General features: G+C 45.6%; 1 pseudogene; it reads right to left on the bottom strand.

Annotated features, from left to right (window-relative positions):
- Positions 1 to 12744, bottom strand: part of LOC134369044 (F-box-like/WD repeat-containing protein TBL1X) — a 31667-nt pseudogene extending 18923 nt beyond the window's left edge.
- Between the last annotated feature and the right edge of the window lie 420 nt (positions 12745 to 13164).

Raw genomic sequence — 13164 nt, 5'->3', positions numbered from 1 at the left:
TGTATGAGAACTCAAAGTACGATTTCTACTGAATCACATTTGCACCACCGTAAAGTCAAAAAGTCATAAATTGAACCATAGCAAGCCAGGGACTGTCTGTATTTCACTCATTCACTCACTCATTCATTCAAACGTTCTCTCAAGCAACACCGGGCCACAGAACTAATGTTTAAGGATGCATGCTCCGAGAAGCACAGCTGATCCTGACTGCATTGCTACCTTTAGCCAAATCTGGGAGCTTTGTACTCATTACCTAGATCTTTACATCAGCTGTTCAGAGCCGGTACTGTCTTTGTTTTACACATAAGAAGGAAAAATATTGGAGAAATTAGGTAACTTGCCCAAGGTTCACACCTGTGATGAGAGGCTGATCTAGAATTTGAACCCTAGACCACGTGATTCCAAGATTCATCCTTTTACCCTACATTGTAAGACCCGCAGGCACAGGAAGCAGAATTCCTGCACCCTCTAGGCTGACGCAGATGGCACTCCCACCTGCTGCCCGGCTGCACGGCTGGCAGCTCAGAGCTGCAGCATCATTGCAGGGCCAGATAACATGGAAACGGATGCAGAGCCCATTTCTATTTCTAACCACAGACCTGAGTACGCCCCTTATTTCTCTCTTGCTCTGGGGTTTTAAGTGTTGAGTATATTGTTTGACTGCATCACTTTCTTACGTTTACGGGATGATGCTCTTTTGTGGGGATTCCAACTCTAGACTGCATTGATGACGGTACTGAGTTGAGTCTTCTTGGAAAAGGGACGGAGCAGTAAGATGGGCTGAGGGTCTAGGAGTCTGAGCTGAAAACTCTCTGCTAGAACGAGTTTCCCCATGGCAGCCGAATGACGAGGAAAAGGCAGGATAAAGATCTACAGGGTACCATTACCTTGAACATTTTTGATTAGCCTGGGTCTTCTACTGGAGACAGCGGGTAATCATGACTGGAAATTAGGCACCTCCATAAAGACTCGCAGTCTGTACGTTCCACATCCCTATTCAAAGAAGTTCTCCTAGTTGCTTAAATTCATATTAGTTGCATCTCTTTGGATGGATCTGTATACGAACTCTAAATCAATGGTTTTTCAGTCCATTAACTTGTAAGACTTTCTCGCTGAGTCCTGGCCAGTCTGATGTCATCGAGACCGGAGGGGGGCTCGATGGGGAAGACATTGGGGACAGTCACGATTGCTGGCTTCTATGTGTGCCCTGTCATCGAGCATCTGAGCCATGTCACTCACTGTGCCTGGGCCTCTGTTTCCTCTTCTGTACTTTGGCAGTAAACGGGACCTCAAGGAGCCGGCAGAAGAGCCAGATGCAAGAGCAGCTAGACCCCAGACACTTATGGGTCAGGACAGAAGACCACGAGCTAGAGGAAACATCAATTTTTGCATTTCTTTGTTGGTACAATGAAGATGTTGGATGAAACGGCTGCTAGGACTCTTTCCAGTTCTGATATTCATTCTGCATCAGGGAGGTGTCTGCTATGGTCTGAATGATGGTGTCTCCCCAAATTTCATGTTGGGAACTAATACCCATTGTGACAGTATTAAGAGGTGGGGCCTCCGGGAAGTGATTAAGTCACGTCTTCTCCATGCTCATGAATGGGATTGTGTCCTTATACAAGAGACCCCAGAGAGCTCCCTCGCCTGTTCCACCATGTGAGGACACAGTGAGAAGACACTGTCTGTGAACCATAAAGCAGGTCCTCACCAGACACGGCATCTGCCACACCTTGATCTTGGACTTCCAGCCTCCAGAACGGTAAGCAATAAATTTCTGTTGTTTATAAATGACCCAGTCTAACGTATTTTGTTATAGCAGCCTGTACAGACTAAGACAATGCCCAAGGACTATGTAATTGAGGCCTGCTCAACTACTTCCTCTTAGGCCACAGTTGCTAGATTGTGGCCACGGCCAGGTGCTGTTTAAGGTGCTGTCCTGGAAGACGTGTACTTCCAGGAAGGACACTTCTCTTCCAGGGTGAGCCGACCTCCACCACTGCCAGCGTCCCTCCCCTCCAATGGGACTCCAAGGCTCATGAGCACATCCGCTCACAGTCTGCTGGCATGGTGAGACTTCTGTACCTTGTACCTCTCAGCTGTCCCACAACATTCAACACATCTCTTCTACCCAACAAGACAAAGGTAGGCACAAAGATCAGAATGTCATTGGCAGATGCAACACTCAGGACTGCCCCAGCAGCAGGTGCAGGAGTAGTTAAAAGGGAGAAGTACAGAAAGCGTGGTGGTGGATGCATGAAAGATCCATGTGAGGGCAACGAGTCAGTGTCCTTGGTGCCTGCTGCTCAGCTATCCAGAAGGCATTACGGAAGCCAGCAGTCTTGCCAGCACTTAGCAACTGTATCCCTGATGCATCTCCACAGCAGCAGCATGGCTGACCTTTGGGCTGGATCATTCTTTGCTGTGGGAGCTGTCATGTGCTTTTGCAGCCTGTTGAGCAGCGTCCCCAGCTTCTTTCCACTAGATGCCAGTAGCATCCACTCCAACTGGGACAATCAAAAATGTCTCCAAACATTATCCAGTCGACACTGCTGTGGTTGAAAACCAATGACACAGAGGAATTGACCCCCCAAAAGACCACTATCCACAGCTCTATTCTACACATCTTTCTGCTTGTTTCTGGATTGTTGCCAATGAAAAGCAAGTCCATGTCTACATGCAATTGATCACAAACTTTAGAGAATATGAAGTAACAGACAACCACCAGGTGAGGCAAAATTATTCCCAAGGAAAAAAAGACACAATCAAGATAAACTGAGGAAGGCTTAAAATAAGGACCACATGCTATGAAGAACGGTCGGATCTTCAAAAGGAGAGTCCTGTCCATTTGAAGAGAAAATTGCCTTGGTCTCACAAGAGAGGAAACCATCTGTGCATGAGTTTGTCTCACCTCACTAGGGAATAAAAACACACCCAAAACAAACCAAGTACACACTTTGTTTCTTAAAATTAGAATACTGCCTACCTCTACCTCTTTCACAAATGGCTTCACAAACCATTTCAGTTGTACACTGACCCATTATGCCCAGTTAATGCAGACCTGATTTATCAGCAAACTTTGCTAAATTATCACCCTCCAGCCCTTAGAAATACTGCTTTTTTTTTTTTTCTTTTTGTGGCTTTTTCGTGACCGGCACTCAGCCAGTGAGTGCACCGGCCATTCCTATGTAGGATCCGAACTCGCGGCGGTAGTGTTGCCTCGCTCCCAGCACCACACTCTCCCGAGTGCGCCATTGGCTCGGCCCAAAATACTGCTTATTTGACAGAGAAAAGCAGACATTTAATACTCAGGCAGCTCTGAGGTTAGTTTTGCATCTTCAGCTGAAACAAATACCAAGGGCACCATATTGTGGCATTAAAAACAAAACCTGTATTGAGTATTTAACAGACTTACATACTGACAGCTATCCAGTGGGCACAGTCTGTTTATTTCAAAATGGTCTACACTGGCACTTGACAAAGTGAGGCCCGCAGGCCATATCTGGCCCACTGACTGTATGTATAAACAAAGTTTTATTGGGACATGGTCACACCCATGACTTGGTGTATTGTCTATGGCTGTTTTCATGATACAAGGGCAGAGCTGAGTAGTTGCAAAAGAGACCATACTGCCCACACCGAGGCTGAAGATATTTACTATCTGCTGCCTTACATGAAGAGTATGCTAAAGCAGTTATATACACACACATATATCCATGGTATCACTAAGCCTCCCAGATCCACTCTTCTCTCCGTATCCATGCTAGCCACCAGACTTTTCTCTTCTCTTTGCCACTACTCTGATCCTGGATCCTTACTCTCTCCCAACCCCTCTTTCATTCCTCTGTTTCTAACAGTCCTGATAATAACGTGATGCAACACAAAACCATCACAGCAACTTTGCTGTTTCACCGCAAGCAGCCTACTGCGCTCCTTCCTGCCTGGGCAAACCCCCAGCCTCAGCATGGTCTTCCAAACCTCCGCTGTCATCTCTCCCGTGCCTTGCTCCAAGCACATGCCTCCTTTCTGGCAGGATGACTTGGCTCATTCTGGTCTCTCAGTCTAGGTCAGCAGTTTCTCAAAGGAGGGCAGTTGTGTTCCCCAGAAGAAGACACTTGGCAATACATGTTGAGTATCCCATATTGGAAATGCTACAGATTTGGGATTTCACATTTTGAAATATTTGCATATATATAATGAGATATCTTCGGGACGCAACCCAAGTCTAAACAAGAAATTCATTTATCTTTCATATATACCTTACACAGACAGTCTGAAGGCAATTTATACAATATGTTTAATAATTTTGTGCATGAAATCCATGACCTGTCATATAAGGTCAGGTGTGGGATTTTCCTCTTTTGATATCATGTCAGTGCTCAAAAGATTTGGATTTTGGAGCATAGTGGATTTCAAACTTTTGAATTAGGGATGCTCAACTTGTACCTGGAAGCATCTTTGGTTGTCATAATGGGGGTGTGTGTGTTCGTATGCTGTAGGCATCTGGAAGGTACAGACCAGGGATGCTGCTAAACATCTCCCACTCACAAGACAGTCCACCTCAACAAAGAATGATCCGGAACAACATTTCAAGAGTGCCAAGGTTTAGAAACCCTGCTCTCACCCCTGTGGACACCTTTTCCTTCTGGGTAATTATGGCCACATCTTGGAGTCCTTTCTACACCCCAGTGTGACAGGAAGTGACTGTCACTATTGTCATAACAAAGGACTTTCAAGGAGACAGGCAAGACTTGAGTATTTAGGCACAACTGCACAACAGTTAGGAAACTGAGTTTTTAGACAAGGGTGCCAGTCAGAAAACTTTCAGCCATAAATCTATACCTGAATCAAAAAACAATTAATTATTTGGAAATATTTATAAACAGCAACAGTAAAGCTAATGACAGTGGGTGCTTACTATGTGCATCAGCCCTTTTCATGAATTAAGTCAGAGAGATCTGACAACTTACGAATTGGTCCAGTTAAATTCATGTTGCAGATGAGGAAACTGAGTCATGAAGTGGTTATGTGATTCCTTGAGGGTACGCAGCTAGCAAACATCCAACTGACCCTTGAATCCATGCTCTTAACCCACACACCATACACTACTGAAATGTGCTTTTAAACCTTTGATGACTCAAGATGGCATCCTCTTAAAAGAGGAAGGAAACCATTTGTAACATAGGGTCTAGTGTCTCCTAAACGCCCGGGCGCTTACCACCACTTAGAAGCCCCAAAGAGGAAGTAAACAGGTCATAACACTTTGCTCTGAGTTTCTGTTCTTGCAGGAGGTGGCAGGAAGTCATGAACCATGAAATACTAGACTGCCCTCAAAGGTTTTCCAGCAGAACTGCAGTTGCCTGGAACGGTGCCTGCTCTGTTCTCAAGGTTGGGGCCAAGGTGACTCAAGGTGGTGGAGGGTACTGATCAAAATAAAGACGGGAGAGGGCTGTGGAGATATAGTGGGAGCTGGGCCAGATAGCCAAGGAGAAAACACACACGGAAATACACGCTCACACTCTCTCTCAGAGTCAGAAAGAATAAACAGAAAAGGTGCAAGAATTCGAATTTGCATCCTCCCTTTGGAGCTAATTTACTACCATCACTTTTGTTCTACAGAGATGGATTGGTCTCACCAGACAACTGCATTTGCTGCCCGAGAAGCGATCCTTAGCATATGCAAACCCCAGCTTCATCAACAGCAAAATGTATGAAAACATGCTGAGAATTCTGTTTGATTTTGCAGTCTAAATCACTCGACATGTTCCTATCTGCTTTACATTTCAATGTGTGTATATATTTGTAAAAAATCCTCATGGCCCAGGGCCTGACTCCTACCCTCATTCTGTCCACATTTTACTAGAGTACAGAGTGCAGTGGTAATGTTTTCATGTGTGCAGACCTGTTCGAGATGACCCACCATACCATGGAATTTAGTGTAAAATGGAACTGCCTTAGAGGGTGTCCAAAGGCAATACCAGAAGGATCTCATTAAAACAGGGTTTCACTTCTAACATGTGGCCTGGACCCCAAGGGTGGCAGCTGACTATAGCTCGGGTGGCTGACTATTGTGGCCGGGAGCCCCTGCCAAGACAATTTTAATATCCTCTAAGCATGGGAAACATGCAGGAGGGGAAAGCGTACTCAGGTCATAAACTAGACTGCTACTTCTTCCCCGGTCAATGCTGGGCCGTGGGTGAGGGGTCCCTGTGAAGAGGCCCGGGGCTGGTGGGGGAGGCTGCTTTCCTGCAAACGCCCATGGGAAGACCAGTGGATGCAGAGGAGGGGAAACCCAGCCCTACTTCTAGTCAGCGGCTCGGCAAGGCAAGGCTCAAACAGTCTCGTCCACAGCACCACAGGGGGGTCCCCAGCAGTTTTGAACCCTTGTGCATTTGGGATTCAACGTCTGCAAATCAGGAAATAAGAGCATGGATGCCAATCTGGATATTTACTGTGGACAGCACTGTTAAACATCACAATTAGAAAAACATGACTTTGAAAATACTGAGAAAGCAATTTGGAAGACAGAGGAAATAACTCACATTTTTATACAATCAGCTCAATTCCTATCCTGACACTGGGGAATTCTCTATAGCCCCGTTACTCTAGGTATACTAATTTTTATGTATAACCCTCATGATCATAGAATACTGCATCCCTGTTCTTTTTTACCTAACATGATATAAGCATTTCCCCCAGGTGCTGATTGGTCTTGGCAGCCACCATTTAGGTTATTAACTGGGTCATTTTTTACTCAGACTACCTCCAGGTTTAGCTTAAAAAATGAATCAATGGCTTCTCACTGGACGGGGTCCAACATCTGAGCTGGTGTTCACCTGCTGCCAGACCCAGTTTCCAGAGCCTCCTCCTCTTCCCTCCCACCATGTATCCAAGGGTTCCTTCACCAAGGTGGTTTCTTCCCTACACAAGCTGGCTTAGCTGTGCCTCAGTGCCTTCCCTCAGGCTCCTAACGGTCCTGGGAAAGCTCTTCTTCCTCCTTTGCCTGAAAAATTCTAGCTCAAGACCCAGCTCAGATGCCATCTCCTCTGTGTGCCTTTTCCCGGACCCCTGGGCCCCTCCGTGCACATGTGGCAGGCACTTCTAATATTACATTTATGAGCCTGTGCAAGAGCTGACTGCTTTGGTATCCATGATCCTCTGTAGGTGGGGAGAAAACAACGAGACGTCCTCTTTTCACCCGTCCTTCTGACCCTAGTACCCAGGGCAGTGCCACCATCCATGGGACAACCCAACAAGAGTTGTGTGGAACTGAAAATTGGGACAACTGCTGTATTCTTGGACACCAAGAAGGACTCTTTCATGGCATCCATATCCCCGGTAGTACTCAAAATGATGTTAGGCAGCACGGGAGCAAACGTCTGAAATTTTAGTAGTTTATTTTAAGGTGCAAAGAACTAATGTGTGTTATGCAAACAGAACAGAACTAAACAGAACTAGTTATACTAATATCTACTGGTACATTTAAGAAGAAGTAACTGCATCAGTTTAAGAATACTAATACATATTAATAAAATTCTCCAGGCATATGCAAATACGGCAAAAATTCAGATGAAGAGGAAAGAAGTGCGTTTGGGAAATACAAGATCAGAGAGCAGGAGGACCACGGAAGTCTTCAAGGGGAAGGCAGGAAAGAATCCTCACTAGACACACACTGGCACCTGAAGGGGGAAGAAATTCTCAGATTGTATGGGGCAGGGGTTAGTAAATTACAGCTTGCGGGACTAATCCAGCCCTTTGCCTGTTCTTGTCAATAAAGTTTTATTGGAACACAGCTAGTCATATTTGTTTATTTTCAGTGGCTGTTTTTGTGTTAGAAGACAAAAGCATGGTTACAACAGGGACTGCAATATTTACTATCTGGCAGTTTACAGTTCCCTAAATACTGGTCACGGGAAGATATGGACTAGGAGATGGGACTAAGAGGTCCTTAAGAAAACAGTTTCCAAAGCCCCAACCTTTTGTATAAGGCCAGCCAGCATAAATCTAAGATCCAAACCTGACACGGATATTCAAAAAGAGACATCAGAGCCCAGTTTTTCTCAGTAAGATAAATGTGAATATATCCAAGTATTAACAAACTGAGTTCAGCTATGGAGAGGACAGAATGTCCTGGCCCAGTGAGGTTTGTTCCAGGAACACAGGGCTTAATGTTAGAAAATAAAGAAATAAATTCACCACATGAATAGAATCAAGGGAAATCATTTAAAAGAAGAAGATTCAAGAGGTATGTGAAAAAATGCTCAGCATCACTAATCATTAGAGAAATGCATATCAAAAGTGCAATGAGATATCACCTCACACCTGTCAGAAAATTATTATCACAAAGATGAAGTTTTTGGTGAGAAAAGACCGTTGTACATTGTTGGTGGGAACATAATTTAGTACAACCATTATTGAAAACAGTCATTTTTTTGAGGTTCCTCAAAAACATGAAGTTAAATTACCATGTGATCCAGCAATCCTACCACTGGGCATATATCCAAAGGAAATGATAGCAGTACGTGAAGGAGACACCTACACTTCCTGTTTATTGCAGCAGTATTCACAGTAGCCCAGATATGGAAACAACCTCAAGTGGCCGTCATCAGACAAATGGGTAAAGAAAACGTGGCATATATACATGGAACACTACTCAGCCTTAAAGACGAAGGAAAGCCTGCTCCCTGTGACACTATGAATGAACCTGGAGGACATTAAGTTAACCAACATCAGCCAGGCACCAAAAGACAAATGCTGCATGAATCTTGCTCACGTGTGGAATTTTTAAAAGTTGATCTTATAGAAGCAGAAAGGAGAATGGTGGTTACCAGGGGCTGGGCGGAGGGGGAGTATTGGGGAGATGATGGTCACAGAATACAAAATTTCTACTGTACATCATTGTGGCCACAGTTAATAAAATTGCGTTAAATTTTGAAAATCACTGAGAGTAGACCTCTCCCACAAAAAAAGTATGTGAGGTGATGTGTATGTCATGTTGTACAAGGTAAGGATATACAATTTTTATTTGTCAATTTAAACAAACAAACGAATAAAAAAGACTGCAGAGCCAGATGGCCCTTTCTGAAGGCCAGCTCTATGACCTCCCAGTGTGACCTGGGTGAGTCTGGACTTCTGCACACCTTGGGTTTCTCATCTGTAAATGAGGGATGGAGCCGTTTCTACTTCTCAGGGATTGGTAGGAATAGTTTCAACTGTGAAGAACGTCGAAGCATGCCTGGCACACAGTAAGTGCTCAATACATGTGAACTATTGTTATTATAACAAACAAATGAGGAGGGGGAATGAGCTGTCTTTGATGGGGTGGGGAGTGCATGCCTGAGGGAGTGTGGGGTGAGGGGATTGAACACAGGGAGGCAGCAGGAAAGAACTGTTTGAACACGATCCTGATGCTTTTAGATTAAACAGCACTACGGTCTGAAAGTTTGTGCCCCTCCCCCTCCAGATTCATATACTGAAATCCTCACCCTCATGATGATGGTGTTGGGAGGTGGGGCCTTTGGGAGGTCATGGGGGTGGAGTCTTCATGAGTTGGATTAGTGTCCTTATAGTAGAGGCCCCAGTGAGCTCCCTCACCCCTTCCACCATGAGAGGGCAAGGTGCCATCTATAAACCCAGTCCCACTAGTTTCAGCTTTGGGGATGTTACTTGCTCATCAAGTGTCATGGTTTCTGCCATAATTATGTGAAAGCACTTTGGAAAGCATGAAGCACTCTACGAGGGTAAAATAGTAATATTGTGTTTATAAATATTAAACTATATTACAATTTCATATAATTTTGATTCCTAATATGTCCATAATATAGGTCTAATTCAGGAATTTATTTTTTCATGTATTTTCAAACAAAGACATTGATATCGACTCGGTATGATTATATTAACATTATTCTTGCAGTCCATAATTCATCCTTTGAATAAAGAGTTATTATATTGAAATATAATAGTTATTAGCTGTTTAGTTACTTATACCTTCCCTTCTCCCATAAAAATATTTCAGGGTAATTTAGAGGCTGGGTAAAGGGCATAATGACATATCACAATTTGTATGAATGAATATGCTAATAATAAAAAATGAAAATCTGAAAAACATTTTTCAAAGAAAGAAAGATAGGTGGTCAAGTGGTTCGTATCTAGTCCACGGTGTGTCACTGTTGGATTTTTTGAAAATCAAAAGCCCTGTAGCATTTGGTTCTTTTTTAATGGTTAGCAATATTTGCTTTTTAAGTCAGTTCTAGTTCTAGGAGAATGGAAGACTAGCCTTATTCACCGGAAGTACATAAGAGCTCAAGCTGGATGGAAAGTGGTGTCGTGGGTTGTGCAGTGTAGTCGGCTTAATGAGAACACAGCCCTGCCCTGCAAGTACATCTTTTCATATTGCTGTAGTAGCTGCAATGGGCAAAGGTCCTTTGATATCACGAATAGGCCTTTGGCACTTCTTGAAAACAAAATAGAAGCCCTGAACTTTGCCCTCAATTCTCTTTTTCCTCTTTCCTTTTGGTTTATTAATCCATATTCCTTAACAAGGATGAAAACCTGACTGGAAAGAATATGGATGTGTCACTAATGAGTGTATATTAGACTCTGAATATTCACATAAAACTGTTTTCTTGTGGGGAACGTGTGCAGAGGCAGGCGGTAGGAGGCAGAGGGCTCTGACTTTGAGTGGGGCGCTCCCTGGCCTGCCTTAGCTTTACCTAAGCGTCCTGGAGGCCGAGGTCTGTACTGATTGCCCAGGGTCCCCCTAGGCAATTGTGCCAGTTCGGCTGGGGTCAGCGTCTGGGATGAGGAGTGCCCAGGTTCCAAAGTCAGACCCTGAAGTGGGCCGTCATGGCTCCTGTCCCTTCTCCGAATTGCAGATAGATCTATCATATGACCCAGCAATCCCACTGCTGGGAATATATCCAGAAGAATAGAAATCATCAAGTCACAGAAATACCTGTTCTCCAGTGTTCACACCAGCACTATTTACAATAGCTAAGAGTTGGAAGTAGCCCAAACGTCCATCATCAGATGAGTGGATACGGAAAATGTGGTCTCTCTAAACAATGGAATACTACACTGCTATAGAAAGAATGAAATACTGCCATTTACAACAACATGGATGGACCTAGACAGAACTATATTAAGCGAAACGAGTCAGGCACAGAAAGAGAAATATCACATGTTCTCACTATTTTGTGGGAGCTAAAAATAAATAAATGACTACACAAATAAACTGGGGAGGGGAAGGAAGAAGACACAACAACTACAATTCATTGAAGTCAACACGACAAGCGAACAGATATGAGGTTGTTGGCAGGGAGGGAAGAGAGGGAGATGCAGGAGGGAGGGAGGTTTCGGTAATGGGCTGCAATAATCAACCACGTTGTACATTGACAAAATAAAATTAAATTAAAAAAAAAAAAAAAACTCTACGGGTTCTCCACCATGTATGAAGTCCTGTCAATCTTGCTTCCTCGTAAATACTTCAAGCTTTTCACAGCCAAGGATCAAACTCATCGTACTTGTCCTTCAGCTCTGTGCACAAGGCTCACACTACCCCAATTTTCTCTTCATAGGACTTACACACCTTACATCCCCAGCACACAACTTTGGAGTCAGGACAGATCCCTCACTGCCCCCAAGAGGGTCCTGACATTTCTTTCCCTCGCTCATTTTGCCCCTTCCTGCGATGCTTTCCTGTTTGCACAACACCTAAATCCTACCCAGCAAGGCCCTGATAAAGTTACACTTTTTCCATAGAGATGTCCTTGATCACGTCCAGCTTCAACCCCCTTTCCTTCTTCTAAACTATTGACCCAGTCTATAATGCGTCTTAGTTCTTGTCCAGTTCTCTGGCTGTAATGATTTTATCACTGCTTCTGTGAGACCGATGCCTTTTCTTTCGAATTGCATTTAAGCATCTTGGGGACCAGGCTCACCTTCTTTATCTTCCTCAGCACACAACGATGGGTACCGTAAAAAGTTCAGCTCCGTAGATGTCAACCAGAGGCGATCTTGCCTCCCAGAGGACACCCGGCAACCTTTCTGGAGACATTTTTGCCTATCACACTTGAGGGCGGGGTCCTACCGGCATTTACCAGGTAGAGACCCGGACACTGCTAAAAATCCTACCCTGCACAGGGCGGCCTCCTACAACAAAGAGTTTTCCAGCTCCAAATGACAATCATGCTGCGGTGAAGAAACCCTGGGTTAGCTGAATGACGTAGTGAAAGAAAGGCAAGGGCAGCAAAGCCCCCGAGAGGGTGGGCGTTTGCAGGTCCAAACGCGGTGTGGACTGACCCGCTGGGCTGTGCCTGAGTCAGGCGGCCGCGGGCTGGCCGGATCTGGCTCAGCTATCCCAAGTCGGGGTGGGGTGGAGATACACGGCCGATATCCTCCTCACGCACGGGCTGGGGCATCCCCCGAGGAGCTGGAGCACCCGTGCCCAACTCTCTCCATTCGCTACGTGCAGCGACACGCCGAACACAAAACCACCCCCTTAGCCACCTCGCTGACACCCGGCGCTCCGCAGCCGCAGCTGGAACTAACGGCACAAATCTCGCACCCCTGACCCTAGCGCTCTCGCGATTACTGGGAAGGCTACCGGTCCACGCTGCGCAGCCGTGCGCACGCGCCTTAGTGCCCCTCAGGAGGGCGGTTTTCTTTGGCTTGCCTCGTGGGGGGCGAGATGGGAAACCGGCTGTGAGACTTTCTGTTCTGCGCTCTCGCTTAACCTTCCGCCATCTTCCGCTACCTTCCGCCTTTGAGAGTCGCGCCTGGGTCACGGCCCAGTCCTCCCTTCAGAACCGCGGAGAAAGGAAGTGCGCGCCTCTGGAAGAGTTCCTGGTTCGGGGTGCGTGAGAGAGCGTTTAACCCCCCTGTTCCTCCCGAACCGCCGGGACAGAGGCCAGGCTAGTCCAGGGTGGGACGGGCAGGGCGGTCTCGGGAGGAAGCTGATCCCTGGTGGCGACGGCTCAGGTACGTAACACCCGCCGCTCCTCTCGGACAGGCAGACATGAAGACTTGTTTGTGTTCGTTAAAGCCCCTTTCCCCGCTAGACTTCTTAGGGCTTCCCCGGAGCCCACTGGTCTGTGTTAAGGAATTCGCGTCCCCTCTGGTCACCGGTATCCATTTTCTCTTGCAGTCAGTCCACCATGTCCCCCG

The sequence above is a fragment of the Cynocephalus volans genome, unplaced genomic scaffold (genome assembly GCF_027409185.1).
Source record: "Cynocephalus volans isolate mCynVol1 unplaced genomic scaffold, mCynVol1.pri scaffold_35, whole genome shotgun sequence".
Classification (NCBI taxonomy): domain Eukaryota; kingdom Metazoa; phylum Chordata; class Mammalia; order Dermoptera; family Cynocephalidae; genus Cynocephalus; species Cynocephalus volans.
The sequence above is the reverse complement of the archived record's forward strand: the minus strand, read 5'-3'. Positions and strand labels throughout refer to the sequence as shown.